At 56.7% G+C, this 11428-nt stretch overlaps 1 protein-coding gene across 14 annotated transcripts in view; it reads left to right on the plus strand.

Moving 5' to 3' along the window:
* Positions 1–8205, plus strand: part of TCF3 (transcription factor 3) — an 81907-nt gene extending 73702 nt beyond the window's left edge. For all 14 annotated transcript variants that reach the window (XM_074808838.1, XM_074808841.1, XM_074808843.1 and 11 more), the window contains exon 20: positions 524–8205. The gene's annotated coding sequence lies outside the window, so the exon portion shown is untranslated. The remainder of the gene's footprint in view (positions 1–523) is intronic.
* Positions 8206–11428: the final 3223 nt, after the last annotated feature.

The raw sequence follows: 11428 nt of genomic DNA on the forward strand, positions 1-11428 counted from the left end.
GCTCTGGAGGAGGGAATGGGCAGGTCCCAGAAATGCCCAGGAAGACGCAGAAGGTGAAATTCCCCCAGCGAGACCGCGGCAGACGCAGACTCTGCTGGGCTGTCCCCGTTTCTAAGGGAACCCCGTGCTCGGCCAGGAGCGGCTGAGCCCGTTTGGCCTGAGCGGCGCAGGGGTGTCGGTGGGGGATCGAGCAGATCCGGGAGTGGTGGCCCAGAGGTGCCTCAGCCCACAGCATCCACGTGCCCCAGACCGTGGCGGGGGCCACGGTCCCTCGACATCCCCCACACTGGTGGGTGCCTGGGGCTACCCTGAGGAAAAAAAATAAAAAGCAAAGCCAGTGTCTCGGCAGAATAGTGAGCTCACACCTCCGCTCCGCTGCAGCCACATCGAGCCCTCGGGGCTGACTTCTGCAGGGATGAGGCTGTGGTAGGGGGACCTCGTGGCCCCCACCACGCGAGGAGCAGAGTTTGATTCTCATTTGGGTTTCTCTCACTTCAGGCTTTTGTTGGTTTTTTATTTGTAGATCTTTTTGTTCCTCTGGATACAGAGATCTGTAGGAAGAAAACCCTCGGTGTGACCTGCAACCTTCTCGAACCATAAACTTTAGTACTGCTAATACTGACACACGTGGACGGATCCTGGCATGACGTAAGGGGTGGAAAAAACACTTTGTCAAAAGCAAAATGAAAACAAAAAATTGCCTTAAGTATAAAGTGCAGAACAGTCAATACATATCACTCAGTTAGGAGGGGGTGGCGTGTTCTCTTGGCTTGTTCACAAGCAGCCAGCAGCAAAATTGTGCCTAAGCTTGATATTTCTTTTTTAAAAAAAAAGAACATTAGTTATGAGATTTTTTATGTAGAACAAATAGCAATGCCTTTTGGTTTTTTTAGCTTCTTTTGCATATGTTTTGTAAGCAACGAAAAGAATTTTTTTTTGTATAAAAAAAATGTCTTGTACCCCACGCTTTTCTGCTGCTGTTTCTATAGTTAACGTTGCATCTTTAGGATCAACCAGAATATTAAAATTGTATTAAGAGAGACTGGATATAAAGAGAGGAATTCTCAGATTCGGCTCTGAAAGCCACTAAAAGCGAATGTAGCCACAGCGAGGGGATGTTCTTCCTTGCCTGGCTTGTACCTTCCATTATAAAAAAACAAACAAACTCATGTGCTGAATTCACCATCTCTTTGCTTTGGCCACTTCTGATTTGGGAAAAGGAAGTTAAACAGCAAAGCGAGTTGCAGCAGTGTCCCTCAGCGGTGCTCCCGCTCCTCCCGGGAGGTGGCTGAGGTCCATCGAGGGTCTCTGCAAGATTTGCTTTACTCCTGGAGAATCCCAGAGGCCGCGGTGCCCCACGGCTGGCCCGGAGCGTCATGATGGGGAGGAGGAGCTGCCGGGAGAGAGCAGGCCTTGGGGGGTGGAAGAGAACGAGGGACTAGGGCGCTTTCAAGGTAAGCAAAGAAGCAACACGGATGCAAGAGGAAAGCCCAGGGTGGAGGAAAGCGCCTCTTGCCCACGCGTCTGAGCAAAGAGCCGCTGTCAGAGGCACTTCCAGGGGCAGCGCCGGACAAAGGTGAACTGAGCAAAGCTGGAGGCCTGGGAGGAGGCGGAGGCAGACGGAGCAGAGGCAGCAGCAGGACACGGCGCCTGGCGACCTTACAGCAGATGGACCCGCGGACGCTGGCAGCGGAGCCCGAGGCGGCAGGAAGGGGAGCAGCTACCGGCACGTGCGCTCGCTCCAGCCCTCAGAAGCCACGACCGGCAGCAGGATCCCCGTCTCTGCGCAGCATCTCCCCGCGCTGGAGCCACCGCCGCTGCGAGTGCAAAACGCCGCAGGTTTGGGGAGCGGGGTGGTTTCGCACTCGCCTTCCCCCGTTGTCGTATCTCAGAGGCAAACGCAGCGTGGCACGCTGCCCGGCTCGCCACGGGGATGCAGAGTGGCTGCTGTCCCCTGCGCGTGGGCTCCTCTCTCCGTGCTGGAAGGGACGGCGGCAGCGAGCGCCCGTCCTGCCCAGGATGCTCCGGCAGCCGAGCTGGGCCAGCGACCCCATCGCTCCGAGGGCTTCCCAGTGTCACTCCAGAGTGCTCCGGTGTGCTCAGCGGGAGGAAGACCCCTGGCAACCCCACCACGTGCCAGGGTGCCCCGGAGGTGCAGGAGCAAACCAAGAGGTGCTCAGCGGTGCTGAGCTGCAGCAGCTGTTCTGGAGTTGGCAAAGGAAAAGCATCCACTGGGAATTTATTCTTGTTTCTTCCCTCTCCTTCCCCTTCTGAAACGTTTTGTGCCTGATTCTTCCCAGCTCTGCAGGCAGATATGTTCAGCCCCCCGGGGGGATGTTAAATCCCATCTCGGCAGCATCTGTAACGCTCTTGGGCTGGGGCCGGCTGCTGCCCAGATCTGCCTGGCAGAGCCCAGTCAGGTAGGATAACTGGGAGCTGGCCTGGGGGGCACGTGGGGACAGCGAGTATGGTCGGACCCCCGGTATCAGGGTCCATCTCTCCCCTCTGCTTCTCCGGCCTGTGCTCCTGGGGAGGCTGTATCGCTTCGGCCCAGGGGAAGGAGAGGACTGGTGAACAGGATTAGGTCCTGTGGCACTAACTCGCAACCGCAGGCTTTGGCACACCTCCTGGTGCTCCTCTGTGCTCGTAGCTGTGCTTTGTGCTCCGCCAAAGCCTGCTGGAAATACTCGGGATGTTGCTATCTGCCACCTGCACCCGGGCACCGTGGGCTCAGCCCCTGTAGCATCTCAGAGAGGAGCCGCTTACAAGTGCCAGAGCAGCACGGGACGTCTCTCCCTGCTGCCCCTGGCACCGGCACTGCCCTGGGACTCTGCAAGGTCCAGCCACAGCTCTGAGGCTTTTGGGTGCTGCTGGTTTTTCCTGCCACCATCGCTTCTGTGTGGTGAGACCAGAGCAGCCTCCAGCTCTGTCCCCAGGAAGGCCAGGAGAGGTCAGTGCCTGCGGTCCCTGCAGCCCGGGAACACGCGTTCTTCTCGCCTGTGTCAACAGACATGTTTCAGCCTAATTAGCTTGTCAGGTTATGACACTCTTCCCTCCCTTGGGTTCTTCTGCCTGTTTAAGCTCTGGGCAGAGGGAGATGGATGAGGTTTTCCTCCGTGTGTGACAGCCGTGCCCCCATGGAGCAGCTCCCTCGCAGCAAAAGCCACGTCTTCCTAAAGCCTCCTGCTGGGTTGGGTTGTGCTTCAGATGCTGGAGCAAGTTCAGTTTGGGGATGGTAAAACACGCAGGGAGGGGGCAGTGCCCCTCCATAGCCTGTCAGCAGGGTCAGGATGCTCAGACAGCCCCGATTCATGCTCTGAGGTAGGAATCTGGGGACTCAGCAGCTGCTTTCTGCAGCGTGTAAGAGGCTGCTTCATCCCAGAAGAGTTTCTGCCCCATCGGCAGTACGGTGCTGGGGCTGGCAGGGCACTTGCTGCTCAGGGTTTTCCGCTGGCTCAGTGTCACTGCCCCAGGACCAAGGAGGGATGGAGCAATGTCCCAGCAATGGCAAGCTTGGAACCGTACAAAAAAATTAAAAAGTGCTTCCCCAACACTTTGATTTTGCAACAAGAATTTGCGGTGGCAGTCACATACAACTGGATTTAAAGAAAAGAGATTGTAGTCAAGAAAAATCAAAATTAGAAATTTGAGATTTATGAGTTGTTCAAAATTTTGCTGAACTCCTTCATCCCCTCCGAGTCCTGGCTGATGCTCTGCAGGCCAGGGGGAACTCCTGAGGAGACAGAGCCTTTCCCATCATCCCCAAGCCACCAGGCACTGCAACAGAGATGGGGCTTTGCATCTGCATCGAGGTGGTTGAGGTGCTGTTTTCTTGACAGCAAAACCAGCTAAACTTCCTTGGCAAGGCTTGGATGAAGGTCCTTGAGAGTAAACCCCCGGTGCCAGGGTTTGGAGATCTTGGTTCCTCCAGCAGGAAAGCGCAGTGTCGGGGGGCTGGCAGTGCCGTGCCTGGGAGCTGCCCCGATGGCGCGGGGTGCTCTGTGTGCGCCAGCCCAGCGCGGCCTTGGTGGCATCTCTGCTCTCCAGCTGCACAGGGAGCAGTTGTGGAGTGGAGCAAGGGAAAATTACTTTGGCTTGCCAGTGTGTTTGGCTCTGTGTGAACGTGGTCCCTGTAACCTGCCAGGGAAAGTGGCTTTGCTAAAAATGAGCACTGTCAGGTGCTGTCCCCAAAATACCACCAGGTCAGCCCTGAAATACAGCCTCTTGCAATGAAACTCTGGCCTTTAGGTGTCACGGTAAGAGAATGCCAGTGTCAGCGCCCTCCCCAGCCCACACTCCGCTGGCATCCAACTGTGCGATCTCACAGATCGCTTCTCTTCCCCAAACTTGCTTCTCTGCCTGTCTGCATGTCCCTCGCGCCAGTGGTCCTGCAGAGAGAGGTGTCACGGGTGGGTGACATGCTGCAGGGTAGCTTTCAGTTTTCTGCTTCCTCTCTCAGCCTTGCATGCATGGGTTCTCCTGGGCTGCGTGCCCCTCGTCGTTGGGGGCCACAGAGCCCCCACAAAGCTTTCTTCAGTCAGACAGGGAATCAGGGGAGAGGCTGCTTTCCCCTGGGTGTATTTTCTAGTTTCTCTTTTCCCAGGCGGCAGCAACTGGGCTGCGTCATGGTCGAACAACAGAACTGGGGTCCCTGGCACACAGCTGCCATGGGACAGCTCTTGTGTGGCAGGGCCAGCCACGGGGCTGCAGTCTTGGGGTCCCTGGCCTGAGGGACCCCCTCTTTCTCCCCCCTCAAGCAGCCCCCTGCCTCCCTGCACATCCTGCCTGAGAGCTGCGCATGCCGCCAGGTGCTGGGGAGTGTCTGGAATCCAGTTTATTAACAGTAAAAATTGCAGATTTTTGTTGTTTCTCCCTCTTCACCTGCTTTTGCCCCAGAGCAAAACAGCTGCAGCCTCCCAGAGACTGCACCTTTATGGGCTCGTACGGACGGCGCTCGGCATCGACGGGAGGTGGTGGCAGTCTGCCTGCTCCAGCTCACAGCCCCGCAGCCGCTGCCAGCGCACCCCGGGGAGCAAAATTCCAGCTAACCCCTGGTTTGGCAGTCGCTCCCCTGCCTGTGACCCGCCAGACCCACTCACAGCCAAGCAACTGCCTGGCTTGAGTTCAGCTCCAGCTCTTTGCCAACATCTCCTCGGGCTCTCTGCTCCCCTGCTTTTACAGCTTGCGCTGGTATCCTGCGGAGGTGTGTTGGCAGGAGGGACAGGACCTGGGACATCTGGATCCCAGCGTGTGCCCCTCCTGTCTGCCCTGAGCTCCAGCGCGGAGGCAGGGGCGCAGCACTGCCCGGGCTGATGGTTTGCAGGAGTCGGGGCAGTCGAGTTAGCTGGGCACCCCAAGATGCCACGTCTGGCTGTCGGGGGCAGGTCCACGCCAGCCCCCGCGCGCTGGGGTCAGTTTGCTGCCCCTTGTGTGTCATCGCGCCAGGGCCGGGGCTCTGGATGCTTTGCCGTTGGGGTTTGTGCCCTCCCCAGCAGAGAAATGCAGAAGTGTGATGTGAAACCTCCCCAGCTGTGACTTCAGTGAACAGCTTTTGCCCCTGGCCCGTGTCTCGGTGACAAGCTGGTTTCCTAGAGGTTTTGCACTCGCTGTCCAGCAGCGATTGAAGAGGAAGGACAGAATCAGGCTGGGATTTCCCCAGGAGTCTGCAATTTCAGGTTCAGTGCAGAAGCCACTCTCAAAGGTCCTTTGCGTCTCACGCGTGTACCTGCTGAAGCCAGCAGAGCCTTTGGGCCCTGGGCAAGTCAGTGCATCCTCCCCCTGGGCCAGCGGCGGGGCCTTGAGGAACAGGAGGCTTTTGAAACCCCCACTCCCCTCCTGCAGCCCTGAGTTTTGCTCCCAGGGGGAGGCTGCCAGCTTCAGTGCCAGTGGAGCCCCTGGTCCTCTCGCAGGCCCTGCCGCGAGCCGTGCTGGTGACTCTGGACCAGCTCCGGTTTCAGCAAGCTCCTGGCCTGGGGTTTTAGACAGGAGCTGAGGATGGGGAGGTGAAGCAAAGCTAGTACTGGAGTTGGGCCAGGACAAGCCACCAGCCCCCAAGGTGCAGTGCTGGCTAACCTGGAGCAAGCCGTGGCCACTGGATTCCCCCGTTCCTGCTTGACACCAGCAATAGCAAGACCTGCTTTCTGTACCACAAGCTTGCACAAGGTCTTTGCCCTGTTAAATCCTATGCAACCCCCTCTCCCCTCACCCAGGGCTCTCCAGATCCCAGCCCAGCCCTTCTCCCTGCTCTTGTCCATGATGCTGAGCTCCCGTTCCCTGCTGCTCTCAGGGTCCAGCTTCATTTCTAGCAGCTCCAACAGCATTGCAGGACCTGTGCCCTGGAGCTGGGGGGGTAGACGAGGGGTGAGACCGTAGGAACACCCCTTCCAACTCATGCTGTAGGAGCTGAGCACTGAATTGGTGGGGGCCAGGCCTGGTCCTAGGGCTCTTCCACGCACCCTTCACCCTCCTGTGCCTTCTGCTCGATGCTTGGCAGCTCACTGCGAGCATCCTTCATCTCGCGCCACCTCCCCCAGTGCCCTTGAATGGAGACGCTGTGTCCCACCTCGCTGCTGCCCGGCTCCAAGGGCTGCTCTTAGTGCCCAAGCCTCAGGCCTGGCTTGGCTGCTCTTCCTTCAACCACCACAAGCCTGAAGGTGTGTTTTCCTCCTCCTGCGCTCCCCAGTCTCCCCAGCCAGCAACTCTGAGCTGTTTCCCCTCACGCGCAGCCACTGTGGGTTTCTTTGCAGTGGGGCAGAACCGTGCTGCTGGCTGCCTGGCTGCTGGGGCGGAGGTTGGAGGACTGGGGAGGTGGATGCTGCAGGTCGGTCCCGTGGCACAGCTGCCCCTCCCTGCCCCGCTGCCCTTGGGGCAGGCGTGGAGGGACTCGGTTGCTGTGTGCAGAGGTTTGATCTTCAGGACGATTCCCCCCTTCTGCAGAGCCGGCAGCTGCGGTGCCTTTGCCGTGGGGCTCCCGCAGGAGCCGGGCGTGGAGGTGGGCTCTGCTTCAGAGGGTGCTGCAGGCTGCAGGTGTCCTTTCTGCCAAACCTTCTGTGTCCGTCTTGTACCCCACGGGGGTGAGAGGCAGCCCTGCCACGTCTCCACGCCGGTATTTCTGTTCCTCTGCTTGTGTACGCCTCTGGCTCCTCAGGCCTTGCAGTTCTGAGCACCCACCGCATCGGAAGGAGAGGGAATAAAACTCGTGTCCTGTTACATCCGGGCACGGCACCAGTACAGGAGAGCAAAGGGGTTTGTGCTTCAAAATGGGGTGTCCCGGGTACCGAGGCCTTTTGCTGAAGAGCGTCCCTGTGCCCTGCGTCCCTGGGCTGTGCCCAGGGGACCCGTGGAGCTCCCCGCGGCAGCGAGCTGGGGACACGGCGGTTCCCCCTTTCCCGGTGCTATGTCTTCCCAAATCACTTGAAACCCACCAGCTTTGGAGCAAACCTTGGAACGTGGGGCCTCTCGGGGAGGGAAGGAGCTGCGGGAAGCTGGGTCCCCTCCTGCCAGCGGTGGTTCATTTGCCGGGAGAGGGGAGAGGAGAAAGAGGCACCTGGTGAAGCGGAGCAGGGGTGACCCCAACCACACGCTTGGACCTCATGGTCTGCAGGAAACGACCCATTTTCTAGGGAGGGTTCCAGCTCGTTGGGGAAACGAAGCGTTACTGGGTTGCTCTTTCTATATATTTTTGTAGGACGGGGAGGGGTGGGAAAGCAGATGGGAGATGCCTGCGGAAGTTGTTTATTTTTAACCCCGTAGAAAGTTTTGGGTTGTTTATGGATTTGGTTTTTGGCCTTTAAAAAATGGTCCTTGCTTTTGATGTTTATGCTGCCTACCTGTAAATCCAGATGTACTTAAGTGGCTGAAATCCTTGTTCTTAAATCAGATACACATTATAGTTTTGAACTATATATATAGTAAATATATATATATATATGCCTAACCCAGCAAAAAAAAAAAAAATAAAGTATTCGGGGGTGGGAAAATGCGTTGTTCTTTGAAAGGAATCACAATTGGGGGATAAAATTGTGTTTCTGAGTGCCTCAAGATATGAATTGTTTTCATTTTTTTAAATAATTTTATACAAGTGTCAAAACAGCTGGCTGGATTATTTGGAATTTTTAAATAATCCTAACTTTTTTAAAGTAGATTTTGAGAACTGTCCTGTATATAACAGTAATGTAGCAATAAATGTGACATTTTATAACAATATTACCTTTTTTTCCCCATATCTGTCTTTCAGATGTTGTATACCTATGAATGAAAAGTTGTAATAAAGGTTTTACCTTGTACTAAAAAAAAAAAAAAAAGAAGACAAGACAAGACAAGACAGGTTTTCAGACACTGTCCCCTCGCTCTCTGTTCCTGTGCTCTGGGCACGGGTCCCACCCACCCGAATCACGCTGTGGTGCAGCCTCAGGTGCTCCGGACCCCCCTGCACGTGGCCACCGGTGAAGGTTTCCAGCGCTGCCCATCGCCGTAGGATCTGGGCACCTTCCCCAGCGGCCGTCGGAAGCGCCTGGGCAGACAGGGGGGTGCTGGGCTCTCCCGCCACAGCACAGCTGCTCCCGGGGCTCTGCCGTGGTCAGCGGGGTCCCCTGCCACCTCTCCGGGCGCTGGGCTCATCAGGCACTCTGCATTTTAGCCCAGGTTATGCGTGGTGGCAAGATTCGTGTTGGGAATGCAGCCCCGGCCTGGCTGGAAGGAGGGGTGTCGCAGCACAGCAGGTGTTTCCTTGCCTCTGCCCTGCTGGAGAGCACCCAGCGAGGGCGGTACCGGCAGGGTGCAAGTTGGAAATCGGGTCAAACGCACCCAGCCCATAGCAGGAGTCCAGCATAGACTGGGAAGGGGGGAGACAACGTGGCAGAGCGTTTAAGAGGGCTTAAACCCTGCAAGAATGGGCTGGATCCAGTACCAGGAGACAGCCCAGCCCCGTAGGTTCTCGCCCTCCCAGGCTCGGCCACGGGGTGAGGCTGTGCCCTGGCCAGGCTCAATGGTGGCATCTCTCCCCGTCACCCTCTGCCAAGGACCCAGCCCTGGCCACGGTATCTTCAAACCCTCCGCTGTGCTGCCCAGCCGGGCTCTCCCTGCCCTCCTCCTCCCGGCGTCACCAGGCAGGTCCTCAACATGTTTGTTGTCCCTCCGATCAGCAGGTATTTCCCCAAATCGTCATAGCTTCAACCCTTGTGGTTTCCAGGGCTGGGTTAGCCCTCTGCCACCAGCTCATGCAGCACGATAGCGACTACCTTTGGGGGGAAACGGAGTTGTGGCAGCTGCATCCAGGAGCACTGAGCCCTTGCAGACCCTCTCCAAGACCCTGGTTCCAAAGAGGAGACGCTGCCTGAAAGCAGCCTCCGATATCAGGTTTGCTGCCCGTGTTTCTGCTGCGCTGCTCCAGCTCGGGGCTTGTCCATGTAGGGCCAAGCAGGAAAATCGGTCCAAATTAACTGAGCAGGGGCTCTCGCAGTAGTTCACAGAATCCCAGAAGCATTCAGGTTGGAAAAGACCCTCGGGATCATCGAGTCCAACCATCAGCCCGACTCTACAAAGTTCTCCCCTACCCCACATCCCCCAACAGCTCATCCAAACGACCCTTAAACACACCCAGGGATGGGGACTCCACCCCCTCCCTGGGCAGCCTATTCCACTCTCTGACCACTCTTTCTGGGAAACATTTTTTCCTCATGTCCAGTCTGAACCTCCCCTGTTGCAGTTTCAAGCCGTTCCCTCTTGTTCTGTCACTAATTCCCTGGGAGAAGAGACCAGCACCAACCTCTCCACAACGTCCTTTCAGGGAGCTGTAGAGAGTGATGAGTCTCCCCTCACCTTCTCCTCCTCACACTGAACAGTCCCAGCTCCTTCAATCTCTCCTCACAGGATTTATTCTCCAGGCCCTTCCCCAGCTTCGTTGCCCTCCTCTGCCCTCGCTCCAGCCCCTCGTGATCTCTCTCGTGTTGAGGTGCCCAAAACTGGACACAACACTCCAGGTGTGGCCCCACCAGTGCAGAGCACAGGGGGACTATCACCTCCCTGCTTCTGCTGGTCACACTGTTTCACACCCTTGTGGTTCCGGGGCTGGGTTAGCCCTCTGCCACCAGCTCGTGCTAGTTAGTTAAATCTCTTTGAGCCCTGGCAGCCCTTCTCTCGGCAGCGAGCAAGCTCTGAGGTAGCACGCTGCCCTCCCTGAGCCGCACCGAGTCCGTCGAATGATGGTCCTTTCAGTTCTGTCTCCTTGTCTGGACCGATGTGCCTCGGCTCATCTTCTCTGTCGTCACTCCCTCCTCACAGGGGTTGTTTCCTGCGTGCTGTCACGTAGAAGAGCTAGTTCAGCCTTGGGCGTTGCGTTGCTGTGTAGCCAGAGCCTGTGCTGGGCCTGTTTGCTCTTCTCCCTTGAGCTGGCTAAAAGCCAGGGCAGGCCCAGATAAACCAAACTGTTTAAAGACGCCAAACACTTTTTTTACTGAGAAATTTGAGGCGTGAGCTGCCAGGCCAGGGGATGATGGGCATCCTCAGGGTGAGGAGGGGAACCATCCACCCCTGTCAGGACAAGGAAGGGTAGAGGACCAAGAAGCCAAGGTTGTACCAGAGCCAGACAAGGGAGAAATGTGTGCTTGGGAGCAAGGCTGCAGCTTGGAAGAAGGGTGCTCAGAGGTGATGAGGCTGAAGGTAAACAGGCAAGTCCCAGTGGCCAGAGCAGGCCTGGGCTGGGAGATCAGGTGAGGGCTGGAACAAGGAGCAACACAACAGGAGAGCAAATAGTTTGCCCAAGATGCAAGCAGTGGCCACCAACAGAGCTGGAGGTTCCTGGGTGAATACTTGGAAGCATTTTGTCCCTGGTGATGTGTCAAGGGGTGGGATGAGATTATCAGGTCCTGGGGGCAAATGTCAGGTCATGCTGGCACTGCCAGCCATGGCCATGAACTGTCCTTAGAGCCAGGACAAGCTATCGCAGAGCAGTCTGGTCTCTTGGAGCAGAAAACTCCACCTCACTGCTTTAAACAAGGAGTGATTTTTGTTGATGCAAGGCATCAGCAGAGACATCCTCACTTGCTCTGGTGGCCTGAGATGCAGATCACTTGTTCTGATGGTCGAACACAGCTTTGTGCTTTACTGTGGTGTCCCTAAGGCAGCTCTGGACAACCACGCTCACTGCCCTTTCTTTTCTGCTTCTGAATCTAAGATGACACCTGTGCCACAGAAGACACCAAGAGAAGAAAGTGACTCTCACCCTCAGTGGCAGCTCCCCCCCAGAAGTCGGGCTTTGGAGGTGTAGCTGTCCCTGCTGCGGCGTGAACATTCTCCCAACAGCTCAAAGGACTTTCTGCAGGGAAGGAGCAAGCGTGGTGTTGCAGCACAGTGTCCAGAGCAGACCACAAATCCCTTTGCACAGTGCTTGAACTGTAGATGAAGCAAAACATGTTGAAAGGATGAGTTG

Source organism: Strix aluco, chromosome 29 (genome assembly GCF_031877795.1).
Source record: "Strix aluco isolate bStrAlu1 chromosome 29, bStrAlu1.hap1, whole genome shotgun sequence".
Classification (NCBI taxonomy): Eukaryota; Metazoa; Chordata; class Aves; order Strigiformes; family Strigidae; genus Strix; species Strix aluco.